This window comes from Hypanus sabinus, chromosome 8 (genome assembly GCF_030144855.1).
Source record: "Hypanus sabinus isolate sHypSab1 chromosome 8, sHypSab1.hap1, whole genome shotgun sequence".
Classification (NCBI taxonomy): Eukaryota; Metazoa; Chordata; class Chondrichthyes; order Myliobatiformes; family Dasyatidae; genus Hypanus; species Hypanus sabinus.
The window spans coordinates 68,851,539-68,868,583 of NC_082713.1; the positions used below are offsets into that span (position 1 = coordinate 68,851,539).

At 39.9% G+C, this 17,045-nt stretch overlaps 1 long non-coding RNA gene across 1 annotated transcript in view; it reads left to right on the top strand.

Annotated features, from left to right (window-relative positions):
* Positions 1-5,961, top strand: part of LOC132397758 (uncharacterized) — a 92,276-nt gene extending 86,315 nt beyond the window's left edge. Inside the window, exon 3 of the long non-coding RNA XR_009513438.1 lies at positions 5,084-5,961. This is a non-coding gene — a long non-coding RNA (uncharacterized LOC132397758). The remainder of the gene's footprint in view (positions 1-5,083) is intronic.
* Positions 5,962-17,045: the final 11,084 nt, after the last annotated feature.

Sequence of the window (17,045 nt, forward strand, 5' to 3'; positions counted from 1 at the left end):
GTTTCTGGGTGCAATTTGGAAGGTACAGGATAGATACATCTCAAAGATGAGGAAGGGAAGATGAGGCAACCATGACTGACAAGGAAAGTTAAAGACACATTAAAAACAGAAAAAGAGTATATAAGAAAAGAAAAATTAATGGGAAGCAAGAAGCATGGGAAGCTTTTAAAAATAGAGAACAATCAGGGAAACATAAGGAGAGAAAGGATGAAATAAGAAGGTAAGCTAGCCAATTATATTAAATGGAATACCAAAAAAAATTTCAGATATATAAAAAGTAAAGAAGAATGGATATTAGACCACTGGAAATTGATGCTGGAGAGGTACTAATAGGGGACAAAGAGGTGGCAGATAAACTTAGTAAGTAGTACTGTGGAAAAGTCTTAGGTATGTATACATAGTTAGGGACAACACGTTTGTAAGTTTAGCAAGTGTGTAAGGATGTTGGGAATGGTGAGGCTGGAATGCCATGGGAGGGGTATGGACTGGTAGCAGAGAAGGAGTGCAGACACCCACAGCTCTGAGAAACCAGCCAACGCCATTTGGTTCCAAACAATTAGATTATTAAGCATTACAGAATTTCTCTCTGGAGCATCCCTTTGCCTCCCTCCCTTCCCCTTTCCCAATCATGATTCCCCTCTGCCTGCCATCTTCCCATTCTCAATCCACAAAAGAGACTGAAATCAGAATCAGTTTTATTATTACTCTTATACAGTATGCCATGAAATTGTTTTCTTTTGTGGCAGCAGTACAGTGCAATACCTAAAATTACTACAGTACTGTGCAAAAGGCTTCGGCTTCCTCGCTGTATATATGTGCCTAAGACTTTTGTACAGTATTGTATTCTGCATCAGTCTTAACTGTGGAAGACTCTGGCAGTATGCCAGATATTAAAGAGTATCAGGGGGTGAAAATGAGTGTAGTTCTTATTACTAAGAAGAAAGTGCTTGGGAAGCTGAGAGGTCTGAAGGTAGACAAGGCATCTGGACCAGATGGACTACACCCCAGGGTTCCGAAAGAGGGAGTTGAAGAGATTGTGAAGGGATTAGTAATCATCTTTTAAGAATCATTACATTCTGAAATAGTTCCAGAGCATTGGAAAATTGCAAATGTCATATCACTCTTGAAGAAGGGAGGGAGGAAGAAGAAGGAAAATTATAGGGCAGTTAGCCTGACTTCAGTGGTTGGGAAGATATTGGGGTTCATTATTAAGGATGATGTTTTGGGGTAATTGGAGGCACATGATAAGATAGGCCAAAATCAGCATGGTTTCCTTAAGGGGAAAATTTTGCTTGACAAATTTGTTGGAATTCTTTGAGGAAATAACAGGCAGGATGGACACAAAGGACAGTCAGTGAATGTTGTTTACTTGGATCTTCAGAAGGCCTTTGACAAGATGCCGCACATGAGGCTGCTTAATAAGTTAAGAGCCCATGGTATTGCAGGAAAGATACTAGCATGGATAGAGGATTGGTTGATTGGTAGGAGGCAAGGAGTTGGAATAAAGGAGGCCAATTCTTCTTGGCTGCTGGTGACAGCCAAGAAGGCTGTGGTGTTCCGCAGAGGTCAGTGTTGTTACTGCTTCTTTTCACATTATATGCCTACAGTTTGGCTCTAAAGTATATCAGATACATAAACTTATACCTTCAGATCCACAAGGTCCCCATCCTTCCTCATCATCCTTCTCTTCGTCTCCCTTTGCTCTGCAGGCTCTGTGACTCTATTTATTGGATTTTGATTTGTGCGGTAGATTCAGTTTGATTTCTCTTTGGGGAGTATTGCAGCAACCATTCTGAGCAGTTCAAACTGAGGAATCATGTCTGTTTAGCACCAGTGGCATCCTGCACTGAGCTCCCATTTCTGTACTTGAACTCTCCAACATGCCCTAGATGTTCAAGAGGATGCACTTGTTTGAGGCAACAGCTGAAACCTAGTAGGTACAATGGACCACCTCGCCATAGCACTGACAATAAAAAAAATAAAAAAAATGCTTGCTGGTGATGAGCCAGGAATTATGGGTATGTGGGTGCATACAGATATGGGGAGAAGGTTAAAGGACAGAAAACTAAAGTAGGATTGTAACTAGTAGGATATCAAAGGAATCAGTGTGAGGTGCTCAGCAATTCATAACTTATGGTAAAGGTTTAGAAGAAAAGACAGTGTAACATTTCTAAGCTTGCTGATGAGGTGAAGCTGGAGAGGAAGGATATCAGTGAGGAGCACAAAAGCCCATCATTTGCTCATGCAAATGGCAAGAAGGTGACTGAAGGACAATAGTGTGGGGAAATGTGGGGATATTGGAAAAGAATGTATTTTACATGGAGCCTGGTGTAAGCTTGTGTACTTGAAAGGGCTGAGTCCACTGCATAATGAGATGGAGAAAATCAAAGTTCATTTTATTGTCAAAGTATGCATGTAGAATACAGCCCTGATATTTGTCTACTCCAGATATCCATTAAATACCGAAAGACCTTGGGTGCTGATAAAAGAGAAGACATCAGCCTCCAACAGTTTCCGTAACACAAACAAGACAAAAAGAACAAGCAGAACGCAGAGATAAAGTGAACTAATTGGAGAGGTTTGCTATCTGTAAGATGTTGCCTGAGGAATCGTTGTTCTCCGGAGCCATCTTGACTGGAAGTCAAGACCTCAAGTAAGAACATCCTGCAGTTGCAGCAACTCCTTAAGAAAACAAATTTAATTTGGTAAAAAAGGCTGTTGCAATGCAGTAGAAGTACAAAAATAGGGATATCTCGATGAGATAGCACAGAGAACAAAGAAAAAGGCTATGTTTGGAGTGCTGTTACAATGTTGTTCCCATATTTAGAACCAACATTGAGAATGGAAGTCAAAGCCCGAAGTCCCTCCTGGAGTTGGAGGAGAGAGAGAGTGTGTGTGTGTGTGTGTGTGTGTGTGTGTGTGTGTGTGTGTGTGTGTGTGTGTGTGTGTGTGTGTGTGTGTGTGTGTGTGTGAGTGTGTGAGTGTGTGTGTGTGAGTGTGTGTGTGTGTGTGTGTGTGTGAGTGTGTGAGTGTGTGTGTGTGAGTGTGTGTGTGTGTGTGTGTGTGTGTGTGTGTGAGTGTGTGTGTGTGTGTGTGTGTGTGTGTGTGTGTGTGAGTGTGTGAGTGTGTGTGTGTGAGTGTGTGTGTGTGTGTGTGTGTGTGTGTGTGTGTGTGTGTGTGTGTGTGTAGGAGGGAGGAAAGGGCCTTGCCTTGTTGTTGTTATATTGCTGCTTGTTTGTTCTGTTGTGTTGTGTTCTATGTTGTTCTGCTGAGCAGCGTGGAGATAGTATGTTGCCACTGAGATGTGCGGTCACACTTACTGCCTGTCCTCAATATATCCTTAGGCGTCTTGGTTGTTAACACAAACAACACATTTCACTGTATGTTTCCATTTACAGTTGATAAATCAATCTGAATTTAAGGAACACTGGTGTCTGTGCTATGTGATTTTAATAGACGGATTCTTTGGATGAAGAGTTTGTCATATGAGGAGCAAAAAGACTGGCTCATATTCATTTGAGTTCCAGATGACCTCACAGAAACTTACATGACTCTGAGAAGAATCAACAGGGGAGAAGTTGAGAGACTTTTTCATATTGCTGTAGAGTACAAAACCTGAAGATATCATCTCTGAAGAAAGGGTCAGCAATGATAAGAATGAGATGAAGCGAATTTTATGTTTGCAAAAGGTTATAACATATTGATATTCTCTATCCCCAAAGACTGTTGAAGCTCATTGGTTGAATATATTCATGGTAGAAATTAATATATCACTGGATATAGAGGGATCAAGGTTTATGATAATCTCACAGGAATGGAAGCTTGAGGCATCTGCTGTAATAGTATTCAATGTTGCAATCAGCTTCTGAGGCCACGTGACCTCTTTCTGCTTGTATTTGGATCTTAATAACCTGGATGTGCAGGCAGTGATAACTTTTCTGTTTGATGAAAAGCTCAAAATTGACACGCAGACCACAAACATAGAAAGGTTATGACCAGTCAGCTCATTGCGCCTGTGCAACTTGAAAATGAACTTGAAAAGAACCTTCCGGTACTTGATGTGTAGACTAAAAAATTCAAAAGTTTGGATCCGCAAAGTTAAAAGCATAGTGAATTTTCAGAAAGCCTGCAATCTGAGTAGATCTATAAGCCTGTGCTGTATGCTGCCTATTGTCAAGGAGAATATAAATTCCTGTCTCTGGGTAGAGGACAATCTTCAAATCTCAACTACAAAGAGTGGGCTACAAACTGGGAGACTTCACTTCTGGATCATTCTGGTATAAACAAAGAATTCAAGGTGAGAATAAACTTGACCTGAGCAGGTAAGGCAGTCCTAGTACATGCAGATATGTAGGAACTCCAAAGATGGCAGATCTCAGTCACCACAGCCTGTGAAAATCTTTGATGTTTTTTGATCCTTAGCAAAGTTAAGGATTGGAGCAATATTATTGGAAGACTCCTGAGGAATTTTTTGCACCTGATCTCCCATTCCTTTTGTCCTCTCTGCAATAGTGACATTGACTTTGGCCTTGTTGTCCCACTTGTGATGTTACCAGAGGCTTGGTGGTGCCATGACTGAAGTATACCTTTTCCTTTAGATACCCAACCAATAGCTCTTTTCCAAGATGAAGAGCTTTGTATTCTAATTGCTTATGTATGAAACAGTTTCACAATGGAGACATTAATTATGCATTGCTCAAGCCCTGTACATTCTGAGTACTTAGTTGTACTCAATGAAAGGCACATTTTTATATGGGCGCTTAAAGGTGTTGATCATGTTTATCAATCAATTTTACACAACAATCATGAAATATATGATTGACTTCTTAAGCTTTCACATCACCTTTTCTTGAGCTTTTGCATCTTTCAAATCATTTGAATACAATTGTTTCTGTTGTAGCCTTATACCCAAAACATTACAGCGACCGATACATAAGAGGCCTTTTTTGGAGCAATTTAATTTCTCTTTCTTGTTCCTCACATATGCTACAACGTGTAATTCAGAGTTCAAAGTTTAAAGTAAATTTATTAACAAAGTACGCATATGTTACTATGTACTATCTTGAGATTTTTTTTCTTGCAGGCATTTACAGGAAAATAAAGAAATATAATAATTCCACCATGGACGGTCCCAGACCTGGCAGTGAAAGGAAGAGGGTTGGGCATGGGATAGCAGCCCTATCCCATAAAAACCCAGTGCTACAAAATCATCAACAGAAGCTCCGAAGACCTCAACCCTGGAAGAGAAAGGATTTAGAAAATGGGCTAAAACTGGGAACACTTTGAAAGGCTGGCCCAGAATAGAGGACTCTAGCAAACTGCTGTCAGTGGTCTATGCTTCAGTGGGGATGATTGGCTTAAAAGAAGAAAGAAATACAATAGAATTTATGAAAAATATTTAGGGAGATGCAGCCATGTCTCTCTCACACACTATCATGTGTGTGAGATGATCATATTTATCAATCAATTTTACAGAACAATCATGAATTATCTGATTAAAGACTGTGACCAACCCATAAAATAAAGAATCTGTAGAAATTCTTTCCCAGCACAACACAACCTGCTGGAAGAACTCAGCAGGTAGAGCAGTGTAGGTGTGAGGAAAGAAATCATCGACATGTTGGGTCAAAAACCTTTCTCAGGACTGCATCAACACTGCATTTTGATCCAAAATGCAGACAATTTCTTTCCTCCCACCAATGCAACATGACTCACTGAGTCCTTCCAGCAGATTGTGTGCTGTTCCAGATTCCAGCATTTGCACTCCCTTGTGTATCAAAATTCATCCCCAGACTGTAATGCTAATTGTGTAGGTAGTTTTAAAGTTGCTTTCTATTGTGACTCCAAATTCATGCATCAACTTTTATAGTATAAAATTGGAAGGCTGAAAAGTGATTAAATAAAATTATGCCTGGTGAGAAATTGATTTCAGGGAAACATCTAATCAGTTCAGTTAAGCATGGTTCCATGAAAAACACAGGTGGAATTGCCAATTCCGTGTTGTAAGGCACAAAGAAGGACAACAGTAATAAAGATGCCTTTCAACTGCAGGAAGTTAGAGATGGTCTGATCAGTTGGGCAGCAAAGTGGCAAATTGAATTCAGTCTGGATAAGTGTGATGTGTTGCTATCAGGAAGATGCAAAAAGGCAAGGGGATGTACAATCATGGGAGGATGATGAATGATTTTGGGGGGACATCTGAATCTTGAAGTTGATGGACACAAATTAATAAATGTGGCAGGAGAATTAAATAAGGTAGCTAAAAGTTAAGACCAGCATACTTCCCTTAATTTGACAGAGAGTGGATTACAAAAGCAGGGAACTTCCATTAGAAATGTATCAGCTTGAGCTCTATATTTCAGTTTGTGTGTGTTGCATACATTTCTGGACAAAGCTTTACAAGAAAATTGTGATTACACTAGGGAGGATGTAGAGAGGCTTTACAAAGAAGTTATTGGACTGTAAATGATTGGTTGCTTGTTTTTTTATTGGAATAGAAGAGGTTGAAAGGAAGATAACCAAGTTTTACAAAACAATGAATGAGGAAGCTGGATAGAATGAAGAGCAAAGAGTTTTTTTTTCCAAAAACCAACACACATAGACCTAAAGATAATGGTAGCAGGATTATAGGAAATGGTCAGACCCTGATTAATTTGTTGCTGGTGATTTTGAGAACCACAGTACTTGCCAGTGCATTGTACTGTTTCCAAAATCTGTTCCATAAATGAATTTCTAGGAAGAGTGTTGATGTCGCTTCATTAGTGATTGGCCAAAGGGGAATTTCTAGACATGTTTGGAACCCATAAACATAAAAACAGTAGGAGCATGAGTAGGTTATATTACCTCTCAGAATGAGATATCACGGTAATCTGATTGTGGCCTTAATTCCATACTCCCGTTTGTTCCACACACAAAAAAACAAAAATCTCTATCAGCCTTGAATGCGTTCAATGAAACATTTCTACAGCTCATAAGGCAACTACTTCCAAAGGTGGAGGATTCTCTGAGAGAAGAAATTCCTCCTTTAACTTAATCCCATAATATGAATTCTGTGTGGATGTGTGTGTGTGTGCCTATAAGAACATACTGTACCTATTGGAATCAAAAGCTGTGGATTTGTAGTCTGCTGAGGGCTAGATCTGCTGCATTTAAGTCTGGTGATCCAAGACTATACAAGAAGGCCAGGTATGAGTTGCGGAGGGCTAGTTCAAGAGCTAAGGAACAGTCCCAAGTGAGGTTGAAGGCAGCATTGGATGCACATCAACGCTGGCAGGGTTTGCAGGCCATCTCTTCCTACAAAGCAAAACCTGGCATCAAGAATGGCAGTGATGCTTCACTCTTAGATGAACTCAATACCTTTTATGCATACTTTGAAAGGGAAAGTTAAACTACAGCCAATGAGGATCCCTGCAGCATCCAGTGACCATCTGTCTCGGAGGCCAACGTCAGAACATCTTTCAAGAAGGTGAACCCTTGCAAGGTAACAGGCCCCAATGGTGTAGCTGGTAAGGCTCTGAAAACCTGGGCCAACCAACTGCCAAGTGTGCTTAGAGACATTTTCAAGCTTGCGTTGCTACATTCGGAAGTTCCCACCTGCTTTAAAATGATAACAATGATACCAGTGCCCAAGAAGAGCAGGGAGAGCTGCCTTGATGACTATCGTCTATTAGCTCTCAGATCTACAGTGATGAAGTGGTTTGAGAGGTTGGCAATGGATGGAATCATCTCTTAATTTACCAAAGACCTGGACCCACTGCAATTTGCCCATCGCCACAATGGGTCTACAATAGATGCGGTCTCATTAGCTCTCCATGCAGCCTTGGGTCACCTGGATAATGCAGATAACCATATCAGGATGCTGTTTATTGAATACAGCTCAGCAATTAACACCATCATTCCTACATTTCTGATCAAAAAGCCCAAACCTGCATCTCTCTACCTTACTCTGCAATTGGATCCTTGATTTTCACACCAGAAGTCCATAGCCTGTGTGGATCAGAAATAACTTCTCCAGCTTGCTGATAATCAACACTGGCACACCTCAGGGATGTGTGCCTAGCCGATTGATTGATTATCTCTATACCATAGACTGTTTGTTTAGGCACAGCTCAAATGCCATCCATAAATTTGCTGATGACACAACAATCATAGGCAAAATTTCAGGTCATGACGAGAAGGCGTACAGGAGCAAGACTGATCAGCTGGTTGAGTTGTGTTGCAGCAATAACCTTGCACTAATGTCAGTAAGTCCAAAGAATTAATTGTGGACGTTAGAAAGGGTAAGATGAGGGAACACACACCAGTCCTCATCGAGGGATCGGAAGTGGAAAGGGTGAGCAATTTCAAGTTCCTGAGTGTCAATATCTCTGAGGGTCTATCCCGGGCCCAACACATTGATGCAGTTGCACAGAAGGCATGACAGCAGCTATCTCAAACTTTACAGATGTATTGTGCAGAGCATTTTAACTGGCTGCGGTGGGTGAGCCACAGCACAGGGTTGAAATAAGCTCCAGAAAGTTGTAGACTCACAGTCATCTCCATCATGGGCATTAGCTTCCAAGATATCCAGGACATCTTCAAGGAGTGATGCTTCAAAAAAGGCAGAATCCATCATTAAGGACAAGCTCCCACTACCTAAATGTGCTCCTCACGGCGTACACTGCAAATAGCCTCTGACAACCAGGTCCAACTCCTGGCCTTCTCGTGTTGATCAGCCTCTTAGCCCGGCAGAACTGTTTCCACTGACAGGAGAAGGGGTGAAGCCGGGTCCTGCTGCCTTAAAACCTGTGCTTCGGGTAGAGGCAGCTCATCAGCCTGGGAAGGCAGTCCATCTAAGAGAGGGAAAACTCTGATTTCAAACCTCCACAGCCTTGTGGCCATACCCACTCATGGGAAAGGCTTCGGGAGTAAACCCTGAGGACAAATCCAGAGCTGGAGTCCCTAAGGCAGTCCGACATTGTCTTCAACCTCCCTCTGGCAACTCCTGCGACGTCACTGGTGCCAAGCTGTATCGGCTCTTGCCCTTCCCTTGGAGAGGGGAGACTTGCTGCATGGGCAACAGCTGGTCGTCCATACAACCTTGCCCAGGCCTGCGTGCTGGAGAGGCTGAAGCAAGACATTCCAGGTGCAGAAAGTCTCGCGAGACTAACGGGTGCACATATATACACACACTTACGGTTATTTACATTCTCATTACCACACAACAACATGTTTCTCAACATAAGCAAGTGATATTCAACTTGAGTCTGAAGCTATGGCTCCTATTTTCCTGAGCCTATCAGCTTTCAGCTTGGCAAGTCTCCTTAGAGTGTATTTCCACCACAATGGAGGCCAATGACCAAAGGTATGCTGCAGGGATCAGTATTGGGACATGTTATTTATAGAAATGATTTGGACATGAATGTACAAGGCTTAATTAGTAACTTTAAAGAGGATAGGGAATTCAGAGGTGATGCTGATAGTGAAGAAGTTTATTGTAGGTTAAAGGGAGATCTTGATCAGTTAGTTAAGAGGGCCCAGGAATGGCAAATAGACTTCAATACAGAGATCTGAGCTGATATATTTTGGAAAGTCAAAGTAGGGTAAGACTCTTATGATAAATGGTAGGTTACTCGGAAATGCAATGGGACAGTGGCATTGAGGAGTACAATTGCATAGTTAGTTGAGGGCAGCACCACAGGTAACAGGGAGGTGAATATTTTTCATGCAGAGGGCAGTGAGTTTTGCCTGTGAAAGGAAGAAGAGGCAGGTCAATAGTATCATTTAAACAGCACTTGGATAGGTATATGGAGTGATTGGGCTTGGAGAGATATAGAGTAGGCCACATACAGGATATTGGGATTAGCCGCAGAGACACCTTTCTCAGCATGGACTCTTTGTGCTAAAGGGCTTGTATCCATGCTGTATTGCCCTATGACTCTATGACTTGGCATATGTCTCAATAAATTGTCACTCTTCTAAACTTCAATAAATGCCAATCTGCTCTGTCATTCCTCATAAACATATTTGTTCTATTACTCAACAGATGTCACAACAATTTACAGTTACAATTTTCTGTTTTATTTGTTAATAGAATGTGTAAGTTGCTAGAACTGCCAGCATTTATTATCCATCCCCAGTTGCCCCTTAAATGAGGGGGCAGCTTACGGTGAACCACAAATATGACAGACCATGTAAGCATAGAAGATTTCCTCTTGTGAAGTGCATTAAAGAAATAGATGGGTTATTATAACAATCCAGTAGTTTCATGTTTACCATTCTGAAGAATAGCCTTTTTTCAAAATACTGGATGTAATTAATTATATAAATTTAAATTCCCTAGATGCCATGGTGAGATTGAAACTCAAGTGTCTAGATCAATGGTCCAGAAGGCTGGCTGTTAGTCTAGTAACTTAATCACAATGCTACTGTACTCTTTCCAAGAAGAGGAAAGTATATTTATTACTCATTGCTTATGATTTTGAAGGCTACAATCTACAACCATTTTTCAATCTGTACAATTTCCTCACCAAGCAATGTTCAAACTTTGATTGATGTGTGGATGTGTTTTACTGAATTGTCAGCCAATTATGTATTTCAGCTCACTGCTGTTTGTTGGACCTTGCTCTGTGGAAATTGGTTACTATGTTTGCATACAAAGCAACAGTGATTACAGTCAAAAATAATTAATTAGCTCTGGAGCACATTGGAGTGATCTGAGAAAATGAAAAGAAAAAATATAATTGCTAGTTCTTTCCTTTCTTACATTTTATGTGCTTTGTCAGCACAGTTCCTGTTTCAAGGAAATGATAGCACACACAATTAATCAAATTGTGATAATGTAGTTGTTCAATAGAATTAATTTGTTTAACGTGTCTTGATAAAAAGAATGATACTGTCATCAGATAATGTTGTGAGGAATCAAGCCAAGGTTTCATGAAATGATAAGATGTGAGCTCTTGAAAGAGAGGGGAATCTGCCTCTACAAAGTCTTGGGCCAAAATCTTAATAACATCACATTTTGGCAGCACAGTGGAAAAAAATTATATTACCCAACCTTCAATTTTTAAATAACAAATGTTATTTAAATGTTAAAGGTAGAAGAGGGTTTTTGTTCAGGGATTCACTCCTTTAACTTTGAATAAATTTCTTTATTCTTGTGTAAAATATGTATGTTTTAAAATTTATTAAAACTCAGAAGTGGAAAATAGTCCTGACTTACTTATCTCCTGGGTAGTACATTCTACCTAATGCTATGTTATATAACGCAAGGGTAAATTCAGCATTTTCCATGGAGAATGTGTAAACATGGGTGGTATTAAGATGAAAATCTGGTTTCTCTGAACTCCTCATTTCAGTTTTAACTTCCATTGAGAGATGAAGCCTCAATACATCTAACGTTCTACAATATGGTAAAGGACATGGCTAAGTTAATATGACAAACATCTCTCTCATTGGTGCTAATATTAAATGAGTTGAAATTAGCAAGGTGTACAATAAAATGAAAAAAAATGTTGGGAATACTTAACAGTTCATGTAGCACTGTCGGTGACTTTTCGTGGATCCAAATCATTTATGGATCCTGCCAGATCTCAGCTGTAGATTTAAAATTTGCTTTTGGAAACTTGAATACATACCTTGCACTGCCATTCCAATACAGTCTATGCTACCCTGTCAGAAGTGCGGATATTGCCCTCCAGTAATTGCAAACAACATTTCAGAACTTAAGTTCACCTAATGTCCCAACCAATGTTCATCCCACAATTAGTGTTGAACCAACTAATCATTTGCCAGATTCATTGCTGTTTCTGAGACTTCACTCTTTGTAAATTGCCCTGTCTTTTTTTCCATTGCAATTTCAATATTTCTTTATCGTTTAAGATGTGTGTTAGGGCATCTTGGAAGTTTAAAAAACAATATAAATACAAGGTATTTCTTTCTTTTTGAAAGCACCTACTCTGATTGTAGATCATCAAGCAAATCAGAATTTTGTTCTTCACTAAAGTATTTCACTTTACTGTCACTGACATTCAGAAACATGATCCTGTCCTTTGCCTAACAGATTCTTTCCTCTACATACTGTAAGAATGTTTGACTTTTCTGCATTAATATGTATCTGCAAGAGTAGGAGTTGCATTGTGAATGAAGTTTCAATTATTTATTATATGGACTTCTAGTATTATTCACTTCAGTATTTTCACTGTTTGAACCAAGCCACTCGGAATGTGCCATTTCATCATTCCTTAAGGACAAATCATTGTGAGGAAAGTCATTAAAAATAACTTTGAAATGGAGAAAAAATGGTCTTCAAAACACATTTATCTTGAAACTCAAGAGTTATTCAGAGAAAACGTCATCCCTACCAGTTGACCTTTTAGCAACATGTTAGTGACCTATATTTCCATTTCTCTTGCAAGCAGTGGCTGCCCCATATGAAAGCTTTGCTGTCTCTTTCACTGGCATGTTAAATTACTTACCCCAACATTTCCCAAATCATCCAATACTTGGGGATCTTTGTTTTTTGACAGATTGCTTCCTAATTATTCATTTCTTGTTCATTCTCCCAGAACAAGAGTTCTAGTATCTTTTTGATTTAGAGAGACTTAGTTGATGAAAAAAGTTATGTTTGTACTTTTGCAGCTGTACGTGGAATTGCTTGGAATAATCAGGATTTGGCTGAAATTTGAAATTGAACACTGTCCTTGAAATTAAAATATGAAATTGTTAGCATATGTTGCTAAATGCAATCACTTTTCGGTTAGCATAACAGAGGAGATAACCTCTTGCTTATTAAATGTGCATATACATAACATTAAATATCCATATAGTTTCCAACATTAAATGGTGTCATTTGAAAGTAATGTGATTGTCAAATTAAAATGATACTGATTTGGGACATATATCTTACAACGATATTGTACGTTACACGTTGTATTATTTTGCTGAATGAGATCTCTGATTTAACTGCATTTTTTTTGACATTTGATGTTTTTTCTTAGAAACTTCGGCTTTTACATGTAAAATGGCATTGACACAGTTGTGTTCCTCTTATGCTATTAGCTGTGTAGACAATGTGAAATGCATGTCCAAAATTCAACTTTATGCAAGCTGAGTAATTCTCTGGAGAACTGTGAAACAAAGCACATTGAACTGAAAACTGAAGCTATTTGTTCAAAGTGTTAAACTGTTGAATACTAATGGATTGCATCTGCTTTCTTAGAATTCATCCAAAAGTGCATAATTATCAGATGTCAGTTTAGGAGATGGAGGGAAGTGAGTCTTGGCAATGAAGACTTGTTAGGTTCGAAAAACTTGCTGCGATTTTCAGAGAAACCGATTTGATTGTCTTTGGTGACTGCCAAAGTAAGGCCCATTATGTATATGTAACCCCCTGGGTCACCTCAGGCTCGCTCAGCTCATTCTCGTCTAGGGGGAGCAGCCTTCGGCCCCGCCAAACTGGGTAATTTGCTGGTGTGGATGCTGTGTGATGTCCCCGCCTCGCCCAAAAACAGACAGTACACCATAAGTGATTAAAAGAGTACAACTTATAAAGGTTACTATAAATAAGTGATTAATAACGACATAGTATATATGAAGAGAAAAAAATAAAGAAAAGGCGCCAAGCTTATCAAAGTCCAAACCACTTCGTGCACAACCGTTGGAGCTCAATTACTGAAGTCTTCTGGCCACCATTCGATCCCTTCTGAACTCCTCGACTCGCAGCTCAGGACACTCCGAGTGGTCAACCAAGCACATCTAGCTTCATCCCCCCTCCTTGGAGAACCTCCTGGCCTCGGACCCCCGCTTGGGGTCCGTTCCTCGGCCAGCTTACAGCATTGCGTCCTCTTTCTCAACCCCTTCGCGCCGATCTGCCCAAAAGCCCGTCAACAAAAGCTTACAGACTCAGAAGAAAGAACATTAATCCCCATTTGGTTTACAAAGGAATACAATTCTCGTTATCAGTAAATTAGCATTCCCGCTAGTTAACAAAACAAAGAAGCCCTTTTGATTACATACACAGTAACAAAGAAAAAAGAAGAAACCCCCTTTACATATACATCATCTTTAAATGGACTTCAGGATCCAGTGATTTTGACCCTTAATACCTCTTACTTCTTTCTTCCAAGTGAATGCCTGTTTCAAAGAAATACTCAGGCTTGACAGCCACCGAGAGGAGAATTGGAACGCCAAGTCACCTTCAGAAGCTTTTTGCTTCCTAGTTTTCTTTCGAATATCATTTAATAACCACTATCTTCTGTGGCCTAATATTTTCTCGCTGATGAAACATTTCCTTCAGCTGTTTTTTTTAAATTTTTTACCTCACATTCCTTTGAGACATTCCTTTTTCTGATGAGATAAAAGAGGAAGGTGAGCAAGTGCTCTGTTATGCTTGCTATGTTGATTAGGTATCAAAAATGGTGGCTGAGAACCATTGAGAGTCACTTGTGTTTGAAGTTACTGAATCAGCCTGTATAATTATAGGAAGGTTGCGATTTCCTCCTTTATATCTACCTCAACACAGAATCACACTATCAGCAACAATGAAGTCCCTGGTTGTATTTATACAATATCTTACCACTGGTTTTGTTCTAGAAGAATCCTAGAGCAGATGTGAGTTTTCATGTACCAGTGGATCATAAACTTTGCAGTGGACAGTGCGGATAACTTGCATGGACTGTCAATTGTTGTCACACCATAGGACTGCCCATCTACTGTGCCAAAGTTGTTTATCACCTCTATTTCCACATACATTAAACTATCAAAAGGGAAACAATTTCAAAATGATGCAAGCACCACAATACTGGACTCTGCACGTTGGGGTTGCCGTGATTCATTTCTCTAGAATGCAGCGCAATAATCATTACTGTGAGGTATTGGAGCCTTGCTGGTCCATTGGAGATCAGTGTTGCTCCGAAAGTAGTCTCTGATGATTCTGCTAGGAACCCTATGACCTCAACTGGCCATGGACATAATGAAATTTATGGCACCACAATAAAATGGAGCACTGGTATTACTGGAAATAGCACTTCTGAGGCCTTTAATAGATCTGGGATAGCTTTGCAATAAAGTTCAGTCACAAATTATCCTTCACAAGAAATGTACAGAATCCCATGAAGAATGAAGAGGAAGGAGAACAAAACAGGGAGATCAAACTGGTCAGACCTTGTTTGGAGGTACCATGTGAAGAGTTCTTTGAATATTGCCTTGCCCTCCAACAAAGTCTAATTAAAGGCATTTTTGTGAAACTATCTCTGTAGTTATTTCTTTGGAAATTCCTCAAGATGACTTGCTTCCAGCTGAGTCTGTGGGTTCTGAGGTGGCTGTCTAGGATCTTCTGATTTTGCTGCCAGTGCAGTAGGAGGGTCTGATGCTGGTTATTTCAGATGTTGTGCATTTTTTCCACCACGTTGACCTGTTGCAGGCTCCTGCAGAAGAGAGTGGATGTTGTCAAAATTTGCCAGATGATTCTTTCTCATTTTGAGCAGCAATGGGTCAGGGATTCCAATGAGACATGTGTGGTATGAAGTTATATTTTCTTGAGGAAATTTACAGTATTTTCTACTCCAGAAACAAGGTCACCCCAGTTTTGGTCAATGATTTATATTATGCTGATGCTCTTTATGATATAGTCTTTACTTAGAGCCTAAGCTCCAAGCTATCATTGGAGACGAGATCACAGATACTTGTCTTTTTTGTTTCAAGCAATCATTGGGTTTTTTTCTAAAACATTGGAAATGATGCAGCACATACTGACATTCAGAAGGCAAAGGTCCCAATATATGGCACTGCCCAAACAATCAAGATCCATAATAACACTCTGGAAAATGTGGATAACTTTTCATATCACAGAAGCTGCTTTATCAATAATAGACAGATATTGATGAAGGAAACAACCACTGCCATTGGTGCACCAACACAGACTTGACTAGTGTAGGGAGAAAGCAATCATAGACCTAGATGCAAATTTGGACCAAAGCTCAATCCAGTAAGCAGCAGTGATTCTGACTCATCTGTACTTTGAAGATATGTGCCATCTATAATAGGCATCTCATACTAATGGGGAAGTACCACATGACACTTCACTGCATAACTTTTCAAATTAACTGACAAGAAAGAGGAATTAATGTCATCTTCCTCTCCCAGGCCAACAGCCTCTTGCAATGAAGGTCTAGACACATTAAACCAGGTCCACTGAATGGACTGAATTGTCTTAAGTGTCTGACATTACAAGCCACAAACAAACATTGCAAGACTATATGGCAAGACTTCTCCAGGAGGACATAGGTTATGGGAACTATATTTGTCATCTGGTTCCTAAATTTCTACAAAATTTAAAACATTAATATATACACAAATTTGACTTATGCCCATAATTATAATGGCTCCTATTTTGCACTCCTAGGGATATTCTGCATATTGTACAATTAATCTACATATTTAATATCATTGATGATTTATTGTTCTGTAGAAAATCATGTGTTCCTTTGCTTCCAATCACTGAAGTTGCAATTGTGCTCCTCTTAATACTTGCCAATGCAAGCTCCGTGGTAGGATGCCCTCAGCCATTAGGCTCCTAGATGAAGATCTGGATATGCGACTGAAAGAATCTGCCAGTCTGGCCATCAATGGTCAACATTTCATTCTGTACCATCTGGATACTTCATAGCACTCTATCTCAATATTACCACCCCAAAAGGGTCAGGAGAGGGACCAGAAAAGAGGAGACTGTGGGATTGCTCCTAGAACAGAGTTACAAGGTTCATTCTGCAAACTTCCTACTGTGTATTGAGTATGATGGAAAAAGAAGGAAACATGAACTGATAAAAGATGTCATCAGAGTCGTCATGGCTGTCCCTTGAGGTGGAGGATGATGGTCTTGGTTCTGTCCATCTATTACAGAGCGAAGATGCCTGTGCATGTATTTGCTTAACATGTACTTGATGCTACACTCCAAGAAGCACATGATACTTCACAAATCAACCAATTGGTTCCAATGGCATGGAAACCATGACGATTGGAGCTGATGGATTTGTTGCAGCCTTCATTCGCCTTCACAGCCGTTGAGT